General features: G+C 42.5%; 1 protein-coding gene and 1 long non-coding RNA gene across 6 annotated transcripts in view; one reads left to right on the top strand and one right to left on the bottom strand.

The window, feature by feature from the left end:
• The first annotated feature begins 5,235 nt into the window (after positions 1-5,235).
• Positions 5,236-22,804, top strand: part of FOXP1 (forkhead box P1) — a 632,214-nt gene continuing 614,645 nt past the window's right edge. Inside the window, exons 1-2 of one of the 5 annotated variants that reach the window (XM_030918116.1) lie at positions 5,236-5,506; positions 7,385-7,533. The gene's annotated coding sequence lies outside the window, so the exon portion shown is untranslated. The other 4 variants (XM_030918371.1, XM_030918333.1, XM_010385991.2 and 1 more) reach the window with 4 other exon arrangements.
• LOC104680157 lies at positions 18,012-20,941 on the bottom strand. The gene is made up of 2 exons (XR_750412.1): positions 20,877-20,941; positions 18,012-18,541 (listed from the first exon to the last, which is right to left on the bottom strand). It is a non-coding gene; the product is annotated as an uncharacterized LOC104680157 (long non-coding RNA).

Below are 22,804 nucleotides of genomic sequence, written 5' to 3'. Positions count from 1 at the left end.
GGAGAGAGAAGTCACCCTACTATTAATGTCAAAGGAATTAATCATGGTTTACATAGGTGATTTAGTGACTTAACTTTGCAAATGGTTGAAACACAAGGAACCAACAAAGCTTATAGAAGATGCCAGTTTGGAGAATCACGTATGGCAGACAGTTTACAGGACTACCTGTGAAGTAGTTTAAGGCTATCAAGATTATTGAGACGCAGCCTGTTGTATGAGGCTGCATGTACTATAGATCACCTTTGTCCGACTTGAATGTGTGTGAGACTTGGCTGGGTGATTTTTTTTAAATACAGATTTTGATTCACTAGGTCTGAGGCAGAGCCCGAGATTCTGCATTTTTGACATAACCTGGAGGTGGTGCTCTGCAGGTCAGCACATCTCATTTTGCATAGTAAGGCTGTAGATTGTTCTAGGACCTGTAGCAGATGGGGTTGAGCCACCCATACTCCTTTTACATGTCTGCAAGGTACCAGCGTTGCACTGGGAATGCTCAGAGCATTAGATAGAACAGCTTTTTGGATTGAAGATACTTGGCCAAATGCTTTATCGTACATTGTAGTTTATGAGGATTACAGTCCACTGGGACCCGTGTTCATACAGTACAGTCATGCACAACCTCTTTTCACAAGCACCAATTTAGAAAAACATAAAAATATTTGCAGGCCATATTTATTTATGTTTATATGACTGCATACTTAAAAAAAAAAAAGGCAGCAAGTGCAGTCTTGGTAACTAAGGTCTCACTCTCCAGTTAGAAAAACAGAAAAAGCACTATTGTGTCTAGATTTAACTCTGAGCCTCTTAAGTTTTCTTGTGGGGGAAAACACTTTTTAAGCTGGGGTCATTCCCCGTTCCCTGACTAGCTTTTCCACCCACTCAATTATCAAATGTGGTTTTGTCTCAGAGTGCCTGTTAATATTGTACACTTTAAAACAAGAGGTCCCCTGCTCATTTCCGGTGTGGACATATAGGGACACGAGGACACAGAGGATGGGCTTCTCTTACCACTTACTGTGAAGCACATGATTTTCATTAGCCATTTTTATCTTCTTGGAAGGAAACTGAGTTTAAGCTTTCATTTAGAGAATGGTCTGCCCACGCTTACTAACCTCCCCTCTCTGAATCCACTTTTCTCTTCTCAGTCCTCCCTTCTTTCTTTGCTGTGTTGACCCCCACCTGGATGTCTGCCACATCCATGGAGAGAGGAGGGTGAGCAGGGGGTTGAACTTGTTCTTGACCCTCTGTGGCCTCAGTTTCTCCCAGATCTGTAAAGGGATCGGTAGGTTAGCTGTTTCTGAGACACTAGACAAACCACTTAGTCTGAGGACTGGTCACTTTTGTGAAGTGGAAAGAGTGAGATGGAAACCCACAAACTCAGGACACCTGGATTCTAATCCTTGTCCAACCATTAACCAAGTTTATTCTGCCTTGGAGGGCAAAGGAAATCCCTGGGCCTTAGCTTCCTCATCTGTAATGTGATATTCTTAGTTATGCCCATGTATTTTAAACTGTAGGAACCTTGGCACTACGATGGCATTAGATAACACTGAATCACATATTGAGAACTGTTTTCCTTTCCAATCATTTAAAATGCTTCTGGTTCTTTAAAAAAAAAAAAAAAAAAAGGCAGAAAAAAAGAAAAAAACAAAAATTCAAAAATTTCCATTGATACTCGTGTCCTTAACCCCTCTCAACGTTTGCCCCTCTTCCTCCTTTTTTTTAAAATCATTTTTAATTTTTGTTTTGATCCTCAAAGAGAAATCAGTGACTTTGTTTTTACTGTGCTTTTTAATTTATGGTGGGTGATAGTGATTTCCTATTTAAGGCAGTGATAGAAAAAAAATTAAAAGTAGGTTGATTTAAATGAAAATGTTTACTACAATTACCATAACAAGTGGCCTCCAATGAGTATAGTATATTAATTATTCTGGAACTGTTATGTTATATAGATATGGCAAAAATCAGGACACTGGTAACTATGGTTAAAGGAACACTAAATTAAGTGGTTTTAGTCTTTGTTCAACTCAAAATTTACAAGAGCATTCAGGTACGTCATCAGGTGGTAAATGTCCACTCCAGTTTCTGTTCCCCAAATGTACATATATTTAGTGAGATGGTATTTGGTGAATGAAGCTTATGTTTGGTGTATATAGTCAACAGTAATGTGACAGGGCACTAACATATTCTGATACCTTTGGGAAAATTTTGGCTGCAGTTAACTATAATTTGCTAATTTTGCATTTACATTGGTTTTTTTTTCTCCTGTTACTTAAAATATAACGAAATGGGGACAATCACCTTTGCCTTGGTGTAATTAAAAATAAAATTATGTCAGGAACATCTGTTTTCAAAAGGGATTTCTATTTGTTTTATCACCAAAAGGTGGCGTCCTACCCCCATGCCCTTTATTTTAAAACCCTTCTTGCTTTAATTTAACAAAAAGAAACTTCCAGTTGATTACTGATAAAGAAATTAAAATCTGCTCCCCACGAATGTAACGTGACAGTGTTGAAAATGAACAATATGTTAAGCTGCAGTTAAGTTTCCCTCTAATGTAAACCAAATGGACATCCAGTTATTTAATAAGGCAGCACATTAGACAGTATCATATACAAAATTGAGTACAATGTATCATGGGATTTATAACCAGGATTTCCTTTTGTCTGCAAAACTTGTTGCCAACCTGACTGTGGCCCCTACTTGCAAGTGACTGTAGAATTTAAGGCAGTTAAAATGCAGAATAAAATTAGCAGCAATCTAAAGATCTTTTTAATATGGCAATGATAATTTTTAATAAACACACTGCTTAATCTGAAAAACAAGATCAGAGGATGAATTGTTCTTTACAGACTATGAATAGATCTGTTACATTTAAATAAGTCATTATTTCCTAAGTTATAATTCTACAGTCAGGCATATACCATAAACATGTTATATTTGGCATAAAGTACTTTAGAAATTAAAAACCATTTTTAATATAGACTGGCTACCTTGTAGATTTCCATTTAATTCCATGTTAATTCAGCATATGGAATTTCCAGTGATGTCAAAGAGTTGTTGGCAGTATTAACTGAGTTGACATAAAGCTTTTAGATCAGTGCCTAGGTCATAGTAAGTATTTAATAAATGTTAGATATTATTATTGACAGCTGTAGACTGTGAGCTCCTCAAGGGCAGGAATTTTATTTATTTTTTCATCCCTCTGTGCCCACTCTGTGGTCTAGAACACAGTAGGCATGCCATTAAGGCCTTTATGTCTTGACAAACAAGACATTGAACCCTAGCCTCTAGAAAGCTAGAACATTCCACACAAGCTAAAATGCATTTTGTCTAGATTCTAGTCTAAAAGATTCAGTGAACAGTCTTGACTGGATAGCATGGAACTTTATGCAGCATGCATGCAACGTGAATTCTACCAGGCTGGAATTACCTTTGCAGCCTCCCTTTCTTTAATTCTGTAGCATCAGCGAATGGCTTTATTATTATTATTTTTAACTTGCGAAAGATACAATTTTAAAGCGATAGTCTTATGCTACCCTTGAAATAGACATTTAAATTCTTCTGTAAATGAATGTTTAACAATATTTGTAAAGGGGCATTACCCGAAAGAATTTGTAATAACCTTTTCAGGATATTATCTACAACTGTGCTGGTCTCAAGACCAAAGGGACAGTAAGCCTCTCCCCTCCCCGCAAGGGGAAGTACTTTGTAGGAATCCACAAGGGTGACTTTTAATATATTCTCATAAAGAATTGGCCTGGTGTACATTATCCAGCCAGTAGCTGGAAATGCTGGTTTGGGAGTCTGGCCACTTTTGTGGTGACGGGTCTGAAATAATTTACTTCTGTTAACAACAACAACAAGACATAGAGTTCTTACAGCTTTCCAAGTCACGTTTCAGAAACACATACTGTGCTTCCTTTTCTATGCGTATTGACAAAAGTGAAAGAAATACTAGTGTCTTTTATTTTATGTGTCTATTTCAAAACATTTAATTCAGTCTCTTAGTTTATTCCTTCGAATTTCTAAATTCAAACTTCAAAAACAGCAAAAAGAAAAAAAAATCTCACCTTTTCAAAGAATTGGACAAAGCTTTTTGCACGTGACTGATCACTGGGAGAGCAGGTAATTTGTGTTAAACAACGGACTGACATGCTAGCCCCCAGGCGTTTTCCTAAGAGGAGCCGTGGCAAGAACACAGTTCCTGATGCAGCCACTTTCCCCCAAAGTGGACTCGACTGCACATTCCTGCAGTGACTCTGACAAGGAAGGGGGCAGAAGCTCGTCCCTCATTCACACTCTCCTGATTCCGAGAAACAGGGGAGAAAACCCCTCGCTGGCTGGCGGGGTTTCTGTTTCCTTGCAAACAGGGGTTTGTCCTTCTGCTGAACTTTCACCTCCCGAACTCGCCTTCTTTCATTGGACAAAGTGCAGAAAGAAAGAGGATAGACCGAGGGAAGACAGGAGAGGAGAAAGGGGGTTGAAAACACCACCTCCCACCTCCCTCTCCTTCAACTGTCACTGATGGCAAAACACTTTCACTTTTAACTGAAGGAAACTCACATCCTAGGCTGTCCTCTCCCCTCCCTTTCATATTTTAAGCTAAGAAGCCAAGCAAATAGCCATCGCATTCCCATCTTCGTCCCTAGTTAACACTCTCCCTTCTCTTTTTTTCCACTGTCTGAATGGGCCCCCCCATTTCCCATCTCCTGAGGAATCTCCCCCTCCGCCCCCATGCCCCTTATTTTCCAGGTCTTTCCTGCCAGATCCCTCTGTTGCCAGGGACTGCTCTGGCGCCTCCTTCCTCTCTCTGGTCCGCGGGGCTCTGCCTCCCTCTCCTCTTCCCAATTCAGCCTGGACGCCCCTCACTTCCCCCTCCCCGGATCCCTCCCCCCAACCCCCGCCCCCCATTCTTTGGCAATTGCGATTTTTTTTTTTTTTTCTGGGAGCCCGGTTGTTTACCCAGCAGGTGGATGTGACGTCAGGGACGCACAACAGCAAAAAATAACAACATCTCCCTCCGCGACGTGTTGGCCTCTCTCGCGCGCCTTATTTATTTATTTGTTCCGGGATGTCGGGGGGGGGAGGGGTGGGTGCCAGCGCCCCGGAGAACGGCAAAGAGGGAGGCGCTGGCGCTCGGGGGGCCGCTGGGGTGCCCGGCGGGTTGCGTGAGGCGGAGAGGAGACCCCTGCGGGAGGCCGAGGATCTGACCGGGGGGCGCCCCCGGGCCGCTGCTGCCCGCGCCTCTGCCGCCGCCGCCGCCGCCACCGGCTCTGGCTGGGCTCCGGGAAGCTAGTCCGGAGCGGAGGAATCTATTGTTATTTATTGTGTGGCGGTTGCACGCTGTACTCGCGGCGGCCCGGCCCTCGCCCGGGAGTGCGTGTGTGCGCGCGTGTGTGCGCGAGTGTGTGTGTGCGCGGGGTGCGCGCGCGGGCGGGAGTGGGCGCGCGCGGGGAAAGGCCCGAAAACACCTTAGTTTGCACCGAGAGACCATTTGCAGCGGGTGAGTTTGTATTTTTCCATTTCTGCTCCACTTTTTCCCAAGCCGCCTCCTGTCTTGTTTCCGCCACTTTAAACAACAACAACAACCAGCACAAAAAAAAAAAAAAAAAGAAAGAAAGAAAGAAAAAGAAAAAAATGGAAAAAAAAAAACCAACTACTTTCCACCTCCAGGCTCCACGTGCATCTCCCCCAGCCCTCCCTTCTCTTCCTCTGCCCCCGGGTCGGGGCCCAGCTCTGGGATGGGTGGGGGATGCGGGCCGGCGCGCGGGTGGAGGGAGCTCCGGTGGCGCCCGCACCCTTTGGGTTTATTTGCATAAGTCAAATGGGGGCGGGGGCGGTGGCGACTGCGAGGAGGCGAGATTGTCTCCCCGTAGGCCCCTTCACGCCTCTCTCTGCGCTCTCCACGATCGCCTTGGGGAGAGAAATCAATAAGCCCAGGCCGCCTGGCGCAACTTTAGATGCCCGGCGCTGGCGTCCGGTGGCCGCCTGGGCGCTGGGCCGGTGCGGGGTCCCGGGTCCTGGCCGCGGCGGGAGGGGGCGCGCGCCGGGCGCCTCCTAGGCCCAAAGTTTAGACTTGGATCAAACTTTTCCCCTTCCTTCTCCGCGGGTGTGTGCCCCCTTGGTGCCCTTGAGCTGCCCCGCGGGCCTCAGCAGACTGACTGTAGCGCCTGGCCCTGGGCCCCGCACTGGGGAACTTCCCCGCTGCCACGCGCGCGTTACCCCGAGAGTCAGCGGCGAGGAAGCTCTCCCGCTACCCCCTCGGAGCCCGGAAAATTCAAACACGCACCTGCGCACCCCCAGCCAGACACGCACCCCTACGCGCGCTCGGTCCCCGCTTTCCCGAGAGGAGTCCGCAACAGCAGTGGCCAGATCCACGGGCGGGTGCGGGAGCCGGATGCGCTGCGAGGAGTCGCCGCGCCCAGATCCCTCTCCCTCCATCACACACATTTTCTGATTTTACCCCCCTCTGAAGCTTGGGGAACGGGGAGATTTCCCAAGCTCCGATTTGTCCTGCGACGCGCGCGTGTCGCCTCGTCCCTCCGGCCCTGTCCTGGCGGCCGATGGCTCTCCGTTCCTGGCTTGCGCACAGCCTTCCTCCCGAGCTCCCTGCGCTGTATTCCTGTCCCGCCGAGACGACTCCCTGGAGCCAGCGAGCCGAGGCGGCGTGCGCTTCGAGTGGGGACCACGGCGGTGGCGGCGGCGCCGGGAGCCGAGGAGTTTGCCAGTTGCCGCGGGGTCGCGGTCATTTGCTGCCTCCGCCTCCCCTCGCCCCCGCCTCCCTCCTCCCTCCTTTTCAGACAACGTCGCGCTCGGAAACTTAGATTCCTTCTCCTTTTTGGCCCTCGTCGAGCCCCCCTCCCCACCTGTTGTGAGCTCCGCCTTGGTCCCGGGAGACTGGCAGTGACACACACGGGCGCTGGGGAGCTCAGCGCCCAGAAACAAAGTCGCATGGCCCCCTCCCAAGTGTTTGCTTCGAAATCGCTGCCTGCAGCCCCCCCATTCCCGCGCAGCTCCCGCCCCCTGTGAGAATAGGACTAAATAAACAGTTGTAACTCCAAACCTTGCGCCCGCGATCGTATCCCCATCCCACCCCCTTCCCCCTATTCCTCCCCCCTCCTTTTTGTTGTTGCAACTTTGTGAGATCCTGGGGAAGGTGCTGAGACTTTGGCTGGGGCCGATTTCCCGGTCTCGGGATCCTTGCAGGGATTCCCTGAGCCGCATCCTCTCTTCCCTCCACGCGCACTCGCGGGTCATCGGAGCCCGCTGCCCTCTCTGTCCTGGCCCCTCGGCCTACTCACCCGTCCCGTCCCCTTCAGTTCCCCTCAGCCTGCACGGGGAAGATTTGCTGAGGGTCGCCCCGGTTTCTTGTCGACCGCAGAACCCGAAAGTTTGCAAGAGGAAGAGAGCGCGCGGCGAGCGAGCGAGCGGGCCGGGGGCAGCGGCTGCGGCGCCGGGGACCATGGTGCTGCCGGCGCCTCCTCCGCGGGCGTGAAGGCGGCGCTCCTACTCCCTCCCCGGACTGCGCGGGTAAGTCGAGGCGGCCGCGGGCGCGGGGGCCAGGGACACCGGAGAGCCCCGGGCGGCACTAGGGGTTCTCCGTCCCCAAAGAGCCAGCCGGGGCGGCGCGAGCCTAGCGATAAGGCACCGGGAGCGAGGAACGTGCCCATCCTCAGGCCGGTAGGTGCTTCGAAATACCGGACTTCTCCCCCCTCCCCGACCCTTTTTCCCTCTTTCTTTCCTAAATCCGAAAATCTGGAGATCAAAGTTTAGCGTGGAGTGTAAAGTGCTCCGATAAAATATGGTGACATCCTCGCCCCCCTTCTCACCCCACTCCCCTCCTATAACTATTAATTATTTCCAAGTCATTGTGTCCAAATACCCTTGCTGGGCTGATTACAAAGTGTATTGATTTAGTCTGGGCTCATCCTATGCTTTCGTCTTAATTCATTTTCTTTTTGCTCTACCAGAAGACCCAAAATGAAACTTATTTCTTCCTCTTCCCTACCTCCCTACCCCACAAGCCCTCATCTGTGAGGCTTGGGCAGAATAATGAAATTAATATAAACATTTCATTTGGTTGCATTTGACCTTCTCCAGTCCACTTCTGAGGGGCTGGAATTGCGCTCATGTCTGCTCACAGGTATTTTCCAAGTTAGCATTTTCTTTTTTGTCACTGCTCTTTAAACAGGAATGCCGGAGGAGCATTCTGGATTCCCTTTGAAAGGCGTCTGTACATTCAAACCGTCTACACTTCACCATTGGTTGTGCGTAGACTTAAGGGTTTAGGACTTGGACAATAGCTGAGTTGAGAAGACCTCAAGGATATTTAAAGGAATTTTTCTGCTACTGAAAATATATTGAAGAATCGCTGCAATATTTTTCCATTCCATCCCCTTTCCCCCATCCCCGTTTTCCACAGCAAGAATCAATTTGGAGGGAGATGTGTAAACTAGAATTTTAAAAGAAATAGTAAGACTTCAGGTGTTTTCTACCCAGGGAGAGCCTACATATTTGAGAAAGAGAAGTTCCTGCTATTTTTCTGTTCCAGAGAGAAATGTATCAAATCTTTTTTAGAATTCCACTGGAGTTTTGATTCTCAAAGTGGAAATACCCATCCCTTTGGGTCCAGGAAAAGAAAACTCGGCTCACAGTTTCAGAAATTTGGAATGTTTTTTTCTCCCCCCTCTCTGTCTTTCTATTTGAAACGTCTCACAATTAAAGAGCAAGAAAAATATGAAAAAGGAACTCAACTAGTTACCATTCAAAAGGTGCCAGCTAAAATCTCACTGCAAAGGGAAAAAAAAAAGGTTTAACATCTTGCCACTGGCTGCATCCCCCACCCCCCTTAGACTTTGGATTAGTCATTGTATGAGAGAGAGGGAGAAAAAAAAATCACTTTTTTTTTTTTTTTTTGGGAAAAGTAAAGTAAACAGCCTCCAACTGCTGAACCTTGACAACCCAAATTAAGGAAGCAGGAGAGATCAAACAGAACTGCTGCTGGGTGGTTGTCAGGAGCTGCTACACGGAGAACCCTGGACTATTCGATCAAGCAGCAAGGCTATATGTTCACTTATGCAGAAATGGACCATTGCAAATGCTAATCTTTGTTGTGCAAGCGAAAGCTCACTTGGAAGGAAATACTCAGCCCCTCTCTGGGCAGCATTTGAATTCCTTATGGATGCCGAGTCGCTAACCAAGTTATTATTATTTTTTAATGTATCCTTCTTTATGAGGAGAATGCCACCCAAAAATGTATTAAAGGAATATTAAGTCTTCCAGAGGCTGTCTTGCTACCAAGAACTGTGCAATGGAATTCTTTTTACCAACATTAGACTCCTACACTAGAGTTAGATAACGTTTTCTCACATTGAGTTTAGAAGATCTGCCTTGTCAGAGAAGCCAAGGTTTTGTATGTGAGGGTTTAAATCTGATGTGAAGCTCAAAAAAAAAAAAAAGAAAAAAAGAAAAAAAAAAGAAAAAAAATCTCTGGTGATGAAGTTTTGTGTCAGCCCACTCTTGGAATTTAAAAAGGCGAGAGAGAGCAGTCTCCAGATTAGACATAACCTCTTTTTTTAGATTGACATTCAACATGACCACGTTGCTACTTTTATTCAAGTTCTCTGTAACTTGTCCTTGCTTGTTGTCTAGGAAAATTTAACTGCTTTACATTTTTAAAGGAAGTAGTAACAGTAATTACTGTAGCATTTTGTTTTCACAGGTTTATCAAAGTATAATGAGAGAAACATCAGCTATTCAAATTAACTGTCTCATAAGGGGTTTATATTGCTGGAGATGTCTCTAAGACTTTGTGTTTATATTTAAATCCTGGAGTATAAACTGCGTAACACTTCTTTTTTTTCTGGGATAAACTATCCCCAAATTAAATGTCATTTTAAATTAAGTAGAACAAAGTAGGAAGTAGGATAAGTAAACACATGCAGAAGAATAAAAATAATTGTCATTTAAGGATTATATTTTTAATGAACAAGTGTCGGTCACATAGTAAGCAGTTTATATATTTTTTATAAGCCAGAGTTTCATAACCATGGTGCACAACATGTTTCAAAGTCTGTAGTTTTTACTAGATATACCTTTATTGTATAATTAAGCAATGTGAGTTAAACATACACATGGATGCTATTAGGCAATTTTCTGCAATATGTAATGTTTTGAAAAAGCTATAAATATTTTCTAGTTAAATCACTTATACTTACAATAGCAAAAGTTAACTGAGTTAATATTGAGCCTAGGCATGGTTTTCTGTTACTGAGTTTTCCTTTGCCTTTTTTAAGACTATACCCCTGGCCTTGTAAATTTGCATCTTAGGCTCTGCTGAAGGGTATGTCTGTTTTCAGCAGTTGTTTAAATTAACAGAAGAATTGTGATATTTTTCAAATATATTTATATTGCAGCGAGTCCAATGCCAAAATTAAGAAAGAGAAGAAATATAGCAGATGTGACAACTTCTTTTGAACCCAGCTTCCTCTTTGCAGCCAATCTTATTGTGCATATTTATTTGGTTTTCATGTTTTACTTATGACTCAAACTGAATTTTGAAACGCTATCTTGTAAGATTCCACATCTCAAAAAGTATGTATGTTTAGACAAGGTTAGGTGTTATAGTACCTATCACATTTCAGTGGGAATGCCAAGAATATTTACAGGGTATAGCAAGGATTTTGTCCTTTAAAAATAATTTTAGGTATACATTAATAAAACTTAAGTAGATTGCAGGCTGTCAGAAAATAGTATAAATTTTGTTTATGATTCTGTTACTTTAAGGTACTTACATTAAAGAAACTCATTTAACCCCTGACTGAAGAGCATTAAGTGGGGAGGGGAACCCTCCAAAGAGCTCCCACTGCCCTTTGCTCTCCCGATAATCTTAAATTACTACAATTTAATTGCAACTTCAAGGCATTCAGCATGAGCTGTTTCTCCACGACCGAGAAAGGGTTTCCAGAGCATGGCTAGATTTATACAGGTGGTTTTTTTGTTTTTAATATATATATATATATTTTTTTTTGCTAAGGGCTTTTCCTTTCTTCCTTATCCTGTTAGATGTCACACTTCTTTTATAGATTTCAGTCATAGTAAATGCCATTTTTGCTATACTAGCAATGATTGGCCTTTTTTTCTTTTTAAATGTGTTTTTTTGAATGTAGAGTATATAAAGCTCTCAAGCAGGTAGGGGTCTGTTTTCTAAAGAAAATAACCTCAAGAAAGGCATCTGCTGAATAGACAGGTGAACTTTATACCTGAGCCAACGTATACTTTTACTATTTGCAGGGGATTTTTTTTTTTTTTTTTTTTTAGGTTGATGGTAGTTAGTCCCACCAGGTGATCAAACATTGAGTTTGTGAGACAAGCCAGCAAGCCAAGTAGGTTTGCACTTGGGCCCATGCATTTTTTTTTAATGATCTTTCTTGTGATTTGTTACTCTACTCTGCAGGCCACTTTGCTATACATACGCTATCCAAGGAACCATCTTAAACTGATTTTTCAACATATTTCTCTTCTACGGTACTTGGATGAATTAAGGTTAAAGGCTCCAAAAGCTGGAATGCCAGCAGGCCATGAGATGAGGCGAGTTCCTGAAATGGGCAAACCTGGTGAAATTTGGGGTATCTTCTGCATGATAGTTTTTTTTTTTTTTTTTCTGGGACGTTTGTAGTTTATTTCAATGTGCATGTGACCATGTGCTTAATGGAAATTAAGCAGATTTGGCTTGTGTCGCCAACCTAAAAATAAATGTTGTAAGGAATATTTGATTTCTAGAAGTGTTTTTGTTTTGCATCCCATAGATAATGTTCTTGCAATTAGGGCTGCAAGGCTGGTATTCTGCAAAGAGGAAGTACAGTGGGGGAAAGTGCATGGCAGTCGGGAAAGACAATTAGACAGTGTTCTTTGTTTCTTTAATAAATTATTCTTATTAATTACAGTCAGTTTGTGCTAAGGCATTTTTCAAGCCTTGTTTAGAAGTCAGCTCCCATTCACAAGAAGGTTGTGCCAGAAGCTGTGTTCTTCTCATGCACTGTTGTTTTACCCAGTCGTGAAATGTATTGACCAGATTGACTTGTGGATGTCTCTGCAAGGCTTGTTTTTCTTTTTGCAATGCCCTGATGCCCATTTTTAACATGTGCCCTGCCTTGTACACAACAGGTGTTTGTTCGGTAGTTATTTTATGGGACTTAGAGTGAGAAAAAAATGTTTCCTATCTAGCTAACCACTGTGAGAACGAGTTGCCTAAAAGGAAGAACCTACCTAGTACCTGAACAGGTGTAAATGGGTGTTTCCTCATGACCCTCCCCAAGCTGTTTTATTTAAAAAGGAGGGGAGGGGGACTCAATTTAGTGCCATGAAATTTACAATTCAGTTGTAATAATCTAAGATTATTGGGAGAGTGCAAAGGGCAGTGGGAGCTTTTTAGTGGTTTGGCCTTGATGCTTAAAGCTGCTCAGTTGTAGGGTTAAATTAGTTCCTTCAATCTGAGTACTTAAAGTAACTAAATCATAAACAAAATTTATATTAGATTCTGACAACTAATAATCTATTTAAATTATATTAAAGTATCTGGGCAAAAATTTAATTAAAGACAGAAGTACTGTCAAGCCCTGTAAATATCTTGACAGGTCTACTCAAATGGAACTGATATCACGAAATATTTACATATGTCTGGTGTGTTCGGGAACATCTCAGCAGTGCCTGTGCAAAGCTAATTGCACTTTCCTTCCAAATCACATTTTAATAAAATAGTTTTTTTTTAAAAAAAGGGAATATAAATACATACACAGTTGTGTTCCAGTGTTCTGTTTACTATTTACTTCTCTATACTCAGAATCATGTTGTGATGAGTGTATTTCCTCAAACTGCTGCTAATTCAGATAAATAGCTGAAATGGGATCATTGAATAGAAAGCTCATGTCATTCTGTTTGATTTCAACCATTTGAAGATATCAGAGGCTAGCATGTTACAGGACAATTTACTGAGGGAAAAATGGATCTGAATGTGGGATTATTGGGCCCTGTTTATGTTCAGTAGAATAGATTTGCTTAAGACAGGACAAAGATTTTCTCCGAGTTTTATGTTTGGACATATATTTATTTTAATTCCTTGTAAGTCAGGTGGACATCCACATTTTGCCAGATGCTCTGATTTTAGCTAATTTTGTGGTTCACTTTGTTTACTAGGACACTGAAGAATATTTCTGGCATCAAACTGAATTTCCGAGGTGTTCTTTCCCCCTCCCAGCTGTGCAATTGAGTCATAATGTGACTTTCTCTGCTCCAGGTTCCCTGCTTTTGAATTAGGGGTAATATTTAACGTATGTTCTTTGAGCCTAGGGATCCAAGGATGCAGGGCTTTGTTATCACTCACATTTTTAAAAGATGTTCTTGGTGCTCTCAGGACAGTGACCGCAGCTTTTGTGGGGGAGGATGTGATGTGAGTTTTGCTTGAGTGTCTTCTACCCTGGTGCCTACCTCCTGATGACCAGCGGCACTGGTGGCTTCCCCTTCTGGTGGTGAGCACCGAGATGGAAATGGATGCTCATGTCTGAAGTGGAGGGAGGTTGTTGGTCCTAATTCAGCCTGGTTCAAAGTGAGGTCCTTGCTCACCTGCATCTGTATCTGTATATGTGTGTGTGTGTGTGTGTGTGTGTGTGTGTGTGTTTGTGTAGGTTATTAAAATACAGATCCTTGAGTCAGGATTTTTGCTGACTGACATGGTAACGTACATTTATAACAAACTTCCCTTGATGATTCTGATGCATACTGGAGACCTGTGAATTAAGTAATTTATTCTGCCAGATTTCTGGAACTGAAATCTCTATCTTCACTTGGATTTTACTGATTATTTCTTTGTTTTTATCTTTAGGCCCATCCCGTGTTATTTTTTAATATATTTGGATTTTTATTACGAATGAAAAACGGTGGTTTTTAACCAAGCACGAGTATTGGAATCACAGCAGAGCTGTTGTTCCCAACACAGACACAGTTGCACGACTCCTGGATGTGCCATATCTGGGGTGGGGCCAGCATCTGTGTTTTTAAATAGCATCCCACATGGTTCTGATGCCCACCAAAGTGGGAAAACTGGACCCGTCAATTATCAGAGTTGGAGGAAAGCCTGCAACCCGTTTTAAGGGTTTAATTGAATTGGTTGGCCATTGTGAAACTTAAGAGAGGAAAACAGGGCTCCTTTTTCAGGAGGTCACAAAAAGAAACCTTAGAGACTTAGAGAAACAGAGGCAGAGCAAGAGCCTCACAGTTCAATAAAGTGATAGGAACAACCTGGAACATTGGTGTTTTTCACCAAATGTCAGTATCAGATAATTTCCTTTTGAATTTTGCCTTGCCTGCATCCATGTTTCCCAATGGATGTTGTCATGCTGTAGCTACCAATTAGTGTCAGATGGCTCTCTAGAATTTTTTTTTCTGAGTATTCCATCTTAATTTTAAAATCGTAACTGTTTGCTCTTTAGATTAACCCTGCTGGCAGAAGTATTTTGATTTTCCCAAGCATCTTGGGAAATTCTCTATCGTATGTGATGGGGCATGCACGAATATTGATGGAAATAGCCTAGCCAACGATGCCACATAAATAAAGAAACCGGAATCCTAAGAAGAAGGCATCCTACAAGATTATGAAATAAAGGAAGATAAAATGCTAAGGAGGCTTGTTTAAATATTCAGGGCTTCAACTAAAGATCTAACCACTAAGATCAAAAGAGTTATTTAAGTAAAAGTTGTTCAGACATTTTTTCATCTGTATTAATAATGTGCCTTTTGAAGTTACCTGGTAATAATGTATCCAGAATGCCCACACCTAATTTTTAATTTCCATTTTGACTTTGGGTGTGGCTTTATTTTAATAGCTGCCAAAAAGTTGGCAATTGTTTTTATGTTTAGAACTTAAAGTTAGCTTTGTCTGTAGGTTTAGGTAGCATTGGGGGTATTCCTCTAATAAAAACTTTCAAAATTACTGTTCTGACCCTGAGGCACTTAAAAAAAACCTCTCAAGGGCCAAATTTTAAAAGTGGAGAGTGTCTACCACTGCACAAATAATTTCTATGAAAGATGAAACATGGAGCTGATTGAAAGAATAGAGAGCGCAATGGTAGATGACACATAGTTACCACTGTCGCTGGTAATCTACAGCTTGATGTGAAATCATTCTGCCTTGTTTGTTGAAATGTTAATCATTTCATTAAGAAAGGTTAAGTAATTAACTGATACTTCATTAGGGAATCAATGACAGACCTTTTTTTAGTGATGTATGATAGACATTTTCTAATAGAAAGTTTGCCCCATTTAATTATTTGGAAAGAAGCTAGTTGAGCCTTGGGAAGGAGGGGTGGGGCATCTTCAGATAACATCGCTGTCCATAAGCAACTTTAAATAATTTTGGAGAAAATGATCTATTAGAATAGAAAATCATTCAGTCCCCACTTTTCTTTTATGGGCTCTATCAGGCATGTTGTTGCAGACCTGCTGTTGTTTTGCATGCCTTCTCTGGGTTTAAGGAGGGTTCAGCTGCTTAAATGTGTTCATCTTATTTTCTAAATAATGGCTTTTGTTGCAGTGTGATGCATGTTGACAGTAAACGTGCAGCCGTAACTTTGGTAAGCTTACAACAAATTCTTATACTTGTAGAAGCAAGTTATCCTCCTTGCTGCTGACTTGAGGTGCTTCTCCCTTTTGTCTTGCTGTCCTTATGGCAATTGCAGCAAAAGGTTTAAGTATTCTGGGATGAGGATGGGGTGGCGGTGGGGGTGGAGGGACTCTCCACCTGGCGAAAGTTCACCTTTTCTGATACCTCTTTGTCCTGAAATCACACCCAAGGTATGCTTCTTGCATATTTTTCCGTGTGTGTATTTATGTCAACTCAGAAAAGTACTTAGAGAGAAATCTCATTTCTGTGTTTGCTTTTATTTTGCTTGAGAAGCAGGACAGTCACATTTACTAAATACAGAGTATCTCTTTGTTAGAAGTGACTTTCCTACAGCAGACTCCTGAGGTTAAAGTATTCTTTAAATATGAGATAATCCTAAGAACTTTTGAAAAGCAGTGGAAATAGATTTTATATTGGGTTGCTGGGTTTTTCAGTATTTGTAACCAGTGCCCGAATTATTGAATAGAGTGTGATGCCTTGGCCTCAAGCACTTTGTTATGTGAGTTGAGAACAACTCAACTTTCCTTTTTAAAGAAAGAAATCAGGCTGATATTTACAAAGCTATTTATCTTAAAACTGTGTGCTTACGTTTCCATTTTCATTGTGAAATATGTAAGGCACAAAAAAGGAGAAAAGAATAAATCAGTGAGCACCCATGTACCTGTAGCCCAGCTTAAGAAAGAAGATGCTGCTGGTTCAGGTAGGAGAGGCTCCTGGAATATCCCATCCTCATCTTACCTCTGTCTTTCTTTCCTAGGGGTTACTTTACCACTGTTTTGCAGCTGGGTGGTTTTCATCTCGTGTAGTTCTTTATATTTTTAATGTGTATGCATGTACAGGATTCCTCAAAATACAGGATTTTGTTTTGCATGTTCAAGGTTTGTTCTGATAGCATCCTACTATATATGTTCTTTAGTAACTTGCTTTTAAAAAAAATCAATAGTAAAATTCATCCATGTGGATACATGTAGCTATAGCTTATTGATTTTCCATGTGAACATTTTGAAATACTGGATATTAATTCAAGACAAGTTCTTTAAATTTGAGCCTAAAACCCAGCAGCACTCTGTACATTGAAAATTTCAGATTCATAAGAAACCATCAGTCCTGACTGGAACTTCCTAATTTGTTCATTTGCCTGTGTTTTGGGGGAAAAAACTTGAAAACCTCAACCATTTATCAGGGAATTTGATTAAAAAAATAATCTATCAAGTGGTTGATCTCTTACATTAAGGAAAAAAACAGGCAAAGCATTCATTTGAAGGAGCCTAGCCATTTTCTCTTTCTTATTTAAAGACTTGGCTTAGAACTTAACAGTTACATATGCAGGGTAGCGAGTTAAAAAGCCATGTTTAATTAACAGGCGCTTTATACTTCTGTATCCTTGTTATGATATAGCACCTTGTTCTTCAGTGTAGAAAGTGATTTCTGCATATTTTAAAGGACTGGCATCTTTATGGTAAGAAAGCCATATAAATAAAGATATACTTAGATGAAAATCGGAACATGTTTTTAAAATAGTGTGTGTCTACTTTCATCTCTGTTATCAAACTTGCTGCATAAGCCAGAGTTGATGCTCTGTGATTATGCTAATGACCAAAAGAATCGATGATGCGAGACTAGATGAAATCCATGGTATAATCGGGGAAAGTTACCAGTTTTTTTGTCATTAAGTATTAGTGATAAATAATACACTGTTCATTTTGAGTAGATAGAACATATTTAATTCTGATGTACAGAGTTTCAATTTATTCAGGCTCATTGCTGAGTAAAATGATCATCTTTTGTAATTTAAGAGGAAAGAGAAAAGACATTTTTGTCAGCCTGGCTAACTGACTCAGGCCATCTAGAAATGTTTACCTTGACCAGCCAGGGAAGATTGGAAAAACTTAATTTTTTTGCCTCCTAGACAACTTGGTTATTTGTACTGACATTTTATTAAGAATATCAGATACTCAGTAAATAGCATAAATGACCAGAGATGTTAAACAAAATGAGTGTGAAGGTAGACAGTGTCTCCCTGAAGAATGGGGAAAATGATAACAAAGGAGCAATGTTTGGATAATGCTCTTTTTAAATGACTGGTCTGCGTTAACCAGGGACTATCAGAGTCGGTACCATTCATCAGACAGCAGTTTTCATTTCTTTTTAATTGAGTTTTTCATACCAAATAAGATCATACTTAGTAATGGTTTAAAGAGAAGTAATACTTGTAACTTAGCATCTTTTCCTGGGTTACTAAAACCTTAAGGGAAAAACAACTGATTCTACCTTCCTTGTCAACAAAGCGTTTCTAACACAATTCTCTGTAACAGACATTTCTCCGTGGATCGAGTTGAGCAGTTTTACTACTGTACGACAGTACCTAGTGACAAGAGAGAAAATAATAGATTAATTAGCAATGTTTTGTAGGACTTGAAAAGTGATTGAAGTCTACGAGAGAAGGAAATCAGATTGATGTTATTTTTAAAAACTGCATTACAAAAATGATTCTCTTCACAGCAAAGGCTCCTACCCAGGCTGGGGCCAGCTGTGCTCTGCCATTTCCCTGCCACAGCCTTGTCCGTCCACGTTGGCTTTTACCAGCAGTACCATCTGCTGCTCCATCAGTGGCCTTCTCTATGGTAAGGCAGGCCAATTGGGTCAAATCTTGTGATCTGGCAGATGTCCACTGAGAGCTAAGATCGGGCCAGGCTCATTTTTATGTGTGTCCAAAGCCAAGATTTCAACTTGGTGAAAGGCTGTGGAATTTATTTCCCCAAGTGTTGCCCAAACTCTGTTCTTTTCTTCAACTGCCTCCTTGGGCTGAGATGATTGCTTAATGCTCTTAATTATGCCGGATCCCTCTGTATTTTCGAATACCTGTGGGTAATTCAGATCATGGGTGGTCACAGAGGCTGGCTCAACGAACAGCTTCCCTTTCTGAATGGGAAAATCCCAGGGAGCCGGACCATGGACTGTGTGTCAGGGAGCTGAGTGGAGGCTGAAAGAGGATGGAACGCTTCCCTTGAACTTGAACTGGCATTGTTTTGCATCCAAGTGTCCTTCACCCTTGGATTGGGGAGAGTCTTACAATGAATAACTCAGAAAAAAATGTTTTAAAAATATTCCTAGATTGTAAGATATCTACAGCCCTTATCCATAGCCATATCTTAAAAAAAAAAAAAAAAAAAAGAAAACAGGAAACAAAGTGTTTCTTTACCCAGGCCAAGTGAGCACTAAAGTTTCCTGTCAGAATGAGGAGGCAGTGGGGGCCACTTTGCTTTTGAGACTTGGAGTGTTAATGGAAGAACTTCTGGGACTCCCCTGACCCCTCAGGTAGGGACTTGTCAGAGCTCCAGAAGACCTAAGGGACAGTCAGAGCCGAGCCACGCCTTTGTCCATGAGGGGAATGGGGTTGAAAGTGGAGACTGATTTTCACTGAGTCACATAGCCATTGGGATCATAATGATATCCATAACTATATTTACATACACTTGTGACTGCAGATATCTACATTGGCACATATATGTGAGTGTATCTCTTTGTGTGTATATATATATGAATATAATATTCATATTTAAAAATATAAAATATATAGATGATGTTCCTTATACTGTTTTGTTACGTGCTGCTCTTTTACTCTGTAGCAGAGTATTTTCCAGTATAATACAACTGTCTTCTATATGATTGTTAATAACTATTTGCTCTTCCATTGTATGCATGTATATTTGGTTTTCCTTCTTTCTTTGAGGGCAGCACTGTAAGGACCAAATGGTCTCTGCATTTGTAATTTACATTACATGAAATGGGAATAAGGACATAATGGGCCTGTGGAGTTGCGAATGTTTTCTGTGGATATGTGTGCTATATGTCTGCATGCACTTGTGTACACATGTGCATATTTGGTATCCGGAACTGCTTTTTCATAAGTAGTTCAGACTCTCACAGCTCCTTGAGGTTAAAAATGCATCCTGTCCCTTCATACCCCCATTCTGCCCATTAGTGACATCTGTGTCTTGCTTTTTCTTGAGCTCTGACGTCATACTTAACACATTTTGGTTTGCAGCTTGAAGCATGTATTAGGGATGAAGTGGAAAAAATGCTATTCTCTGCATTAAATATAAATTTTTGAGAAACTAGGACAACCAGGTCTCATAGAGTGTAAATAGCCCGTGAAACAAGTTGCCTGTAAAAATGTAGTATAAAAATCCAAGTCTTTTGAGGCATTTGAAAATTCAGAGAACAGGCTGGGCACAGTGGTTCACGCCTGTAATCCTAGCACTTTGGCAGGCGAAGGCGGGTGGGTCATCTGGGGTCAGGAGTTCGAGACCAGCCTGGCCAACATGACGAAACCCCGTCTCTACTAAAAATACAAAAATTAGCTGGGCGTGGTGGCACATGCCTGTAATCCCAGCTACTTGGGAGGCTGAGGCAGGAGAATTGCTTGAACCCGGGAGGCAGAGGTTGCGGTGAGCTGAGATCACGCCACTTTATTCCAGCTTGGGTGACAGAGCAGGACTGTCTCAGAAAAAAAAAAAAAAATTTCAGAGAACAAACAAAAAGCAGAAGACCAGCTGTATAATCTGCTGGCCCATTGAAAAATTAAAATTTGGGGTCCCTATTTAAAAAGTAGTAGGCATTTCAAGTAGGTGACGGCAGAGCATTAAATCAAGGGTGGGACTCTTCTGAACTTGGGGCTTTTCTGAATGTGGGGCCCTGTGGGACTGCACAGATCACATGTCCATGAAACCAGCTCTGCCTGAGATTCAGAAACTGTCTTGAAGGGCTTTGTTTCTCTGCAGCAAGGGTTCTTCCTCTGTAGAACAGTAGGACCAGGTTGGGACAGGCATAGCAGCCTGAGGCCCTCCTGTACAGCTTGTACTCATCCATCTCAGTGTACTGTAATGCTGAATCCAAATTGGGTTCAAATTCCTCAGGAAGCACATACCTTCTCCTGGATACGCATTGAGTGCAACATCTTAGCCATTTCCACGACTGGGTATTCTCTGTGGGCCTTCTGCAAGGTCCCATGGGGGAGGTGAATCCTGTTTCTTTCCTTCCCTCCCCTCCACTTCCCTTCCTTTTCTTTATTTCCCCCCCTCCTTCCCTGTTTCCCTCCCTTCCTTCCTTTCTTCCTTCCTTCCTTTTTCCCTCCTTTCCTTCCTTTCTTTCATTTTCTTTCTTTTCTTCTATAGCCCTTCTCCCAGTATTTTACCATTTTAACTGTATCTTCCATCTCAGTCACATTCCCTGCCCTTCCTCATTGTCACCTGCTTCATTCTGGAAGAGGCCCGCAGGGCCTACAACCTGAAGGCAGCCTCAGGAAAGAATGTCCACTCTTTTCTTCCTTTTATCCCAAAGTGTTAGTTGTTAAATAAGTAGATTCTTTGTGGAAGTGCACTGTTTGTTTCACTGTTTTCAGGAATTGCAAGCTAATCAGGCCCCATCAAGTAAAGATGTGGTTGAACAAAGCCTTATAGAATGCAAAAGTCATTTTATGGACATGTGGTACGGCTGCATTGGACAACTGGGGCTCCCTCACTGATGAAGCTAACATGAGCTTCTCTGAGGGTGTAAGTCCAACTGGTTTGAAGCCAAGAATGGGTTTTTTGGTAGTACCAAATTTTAGAATCTTAAGATAATTAGATCATTGTGGAATGTTTTCACCTTAGACTAAGTAGCTTGCGTTCTCTCCTGTAATATGCACTGCTTATCTGCCACTTAGTAGCTTTGGCATCCTGAGCAAATGACAGAGTCTCTGCGTTTCGGTTTATCTTGGTGGCAATGATGGAGCCTGATGTTAGGATTGATGGGAGGCATAAGTGAGCAAATGTGTGCAAAGCCCCTAACAGTGTTGGCTCATGGTAAACACTTGATTCTTCGTGGCTGTTTATTAATCGTGAGAACTGTTTCTGTAACCTGAAGTTATGTTTTGTGGGAACAATGTATTGACAGTCCACTTTCTCATTTTTCTTTAGAGTGTTTAATGATGGAAATGGGGAAGGTTAAAAATCTTATCTCCCATGCTTTCTTGCTTTGTCCCCACTTTCCCCACGTTGTTTGGGCCGTCAGCCCCTTTTCTCCTATCCTCTTCCTTCCAGGACGATAGCTCCTCCTCACACAATGGTGTGCAGCAGTTTTGAGGGGGCTGTGAATGTTGGGAGGGGGTGCTTTGTGAGGTGAGGGAGAGACTGATTCTGAGAGCCCAGGGAGAAGATGCGTGTGTGTGTGTTTTAGGGAACAGAGTGTGATGAGATTATTAGGAGTACCCAGGGCCCAGGCTCAAGGAGACACTTCTCATGTCCCTGTGGCCTTTTGAAGCTGAAGATGACCAGAGCAGGTAGGCACTGGTGTCAGCTCACTGTCTTCAGGAGGATGTTCTTTCAGAATCAATGGAGGGCACAGTGCTTTTTCTCCAGAGAACAGCATTGACTTCCCTACACATGGGTCTGGTATATAATAAGGAAAGGAAGGAAAAATAAGTTGAAGGAAGGAAAAATGAGTGATCCCCTGTTGGGCTTCTCTCCCTCCCAGTCATAGGTTTTGAACATCAGAGCGTTACTATCTATTTTCCAGATTGCCCATTGAATTGCCTTTTCACAACAACCTTAATTTTCACACTACAGGGACTGGAAATGATACTTTAGTTGGGTCAAACGTTAGACTACACAAGGGTTTTATAGTCAGGTTTGGGATTTGAATGTGTTTACGTAGTCTGTCTGTATTATTTTTCCCTGGCAAGGTGTCTGGTGTTGGGTTCCTTGGGGAATGAGAACGTGGCTCAGGACAGCTCACCATTTGCAAGCCAGTTATTAACTTGTAATCCACTCACCGGTTTCAATGTCTCTATTTCCCCACCTCTGTCAGGGCAGTTGGAGAATAAACTGGCAGTGCGGCTTTGCAGGTTGGGAAGAGGGACCTCACATTTGCCAACTGTCACTCCCTACTGTGATCATAACCCCCGTGAGATGCACATTCAGCCACATCTGCGCTGAGCTCGGGCAGAATCTTTAACTGCTGTCATCGTGGTGGGTGAGAGGCGTGGATATTCATATGACTGTGCGCTTTTGGGGGATTATACACAATAGAGTGGAGAATGAGGTTGTTTCATTGACCATCGTGGAAGTAACACGTGGATCTGTG

This window comes from Rhinopithecus roxellana, chromosome 1, assembly GCF_007565055.1.
Source record: "Rhinopithecus roxellana isolate Shanxi Qingling chromosome 1, ASM756505v1, whole genome shotgun sequence".
Taxonomy (NCBI): Eukaryota; Metazoa; Chordata; class Mammalia; order Primates; family Cercopithecidae; genus Rhinopithecus; species Rhinopithecus roxellana.
This window is presented reverse-complemented; position numbering and strand designations above follow the sequence as displayed.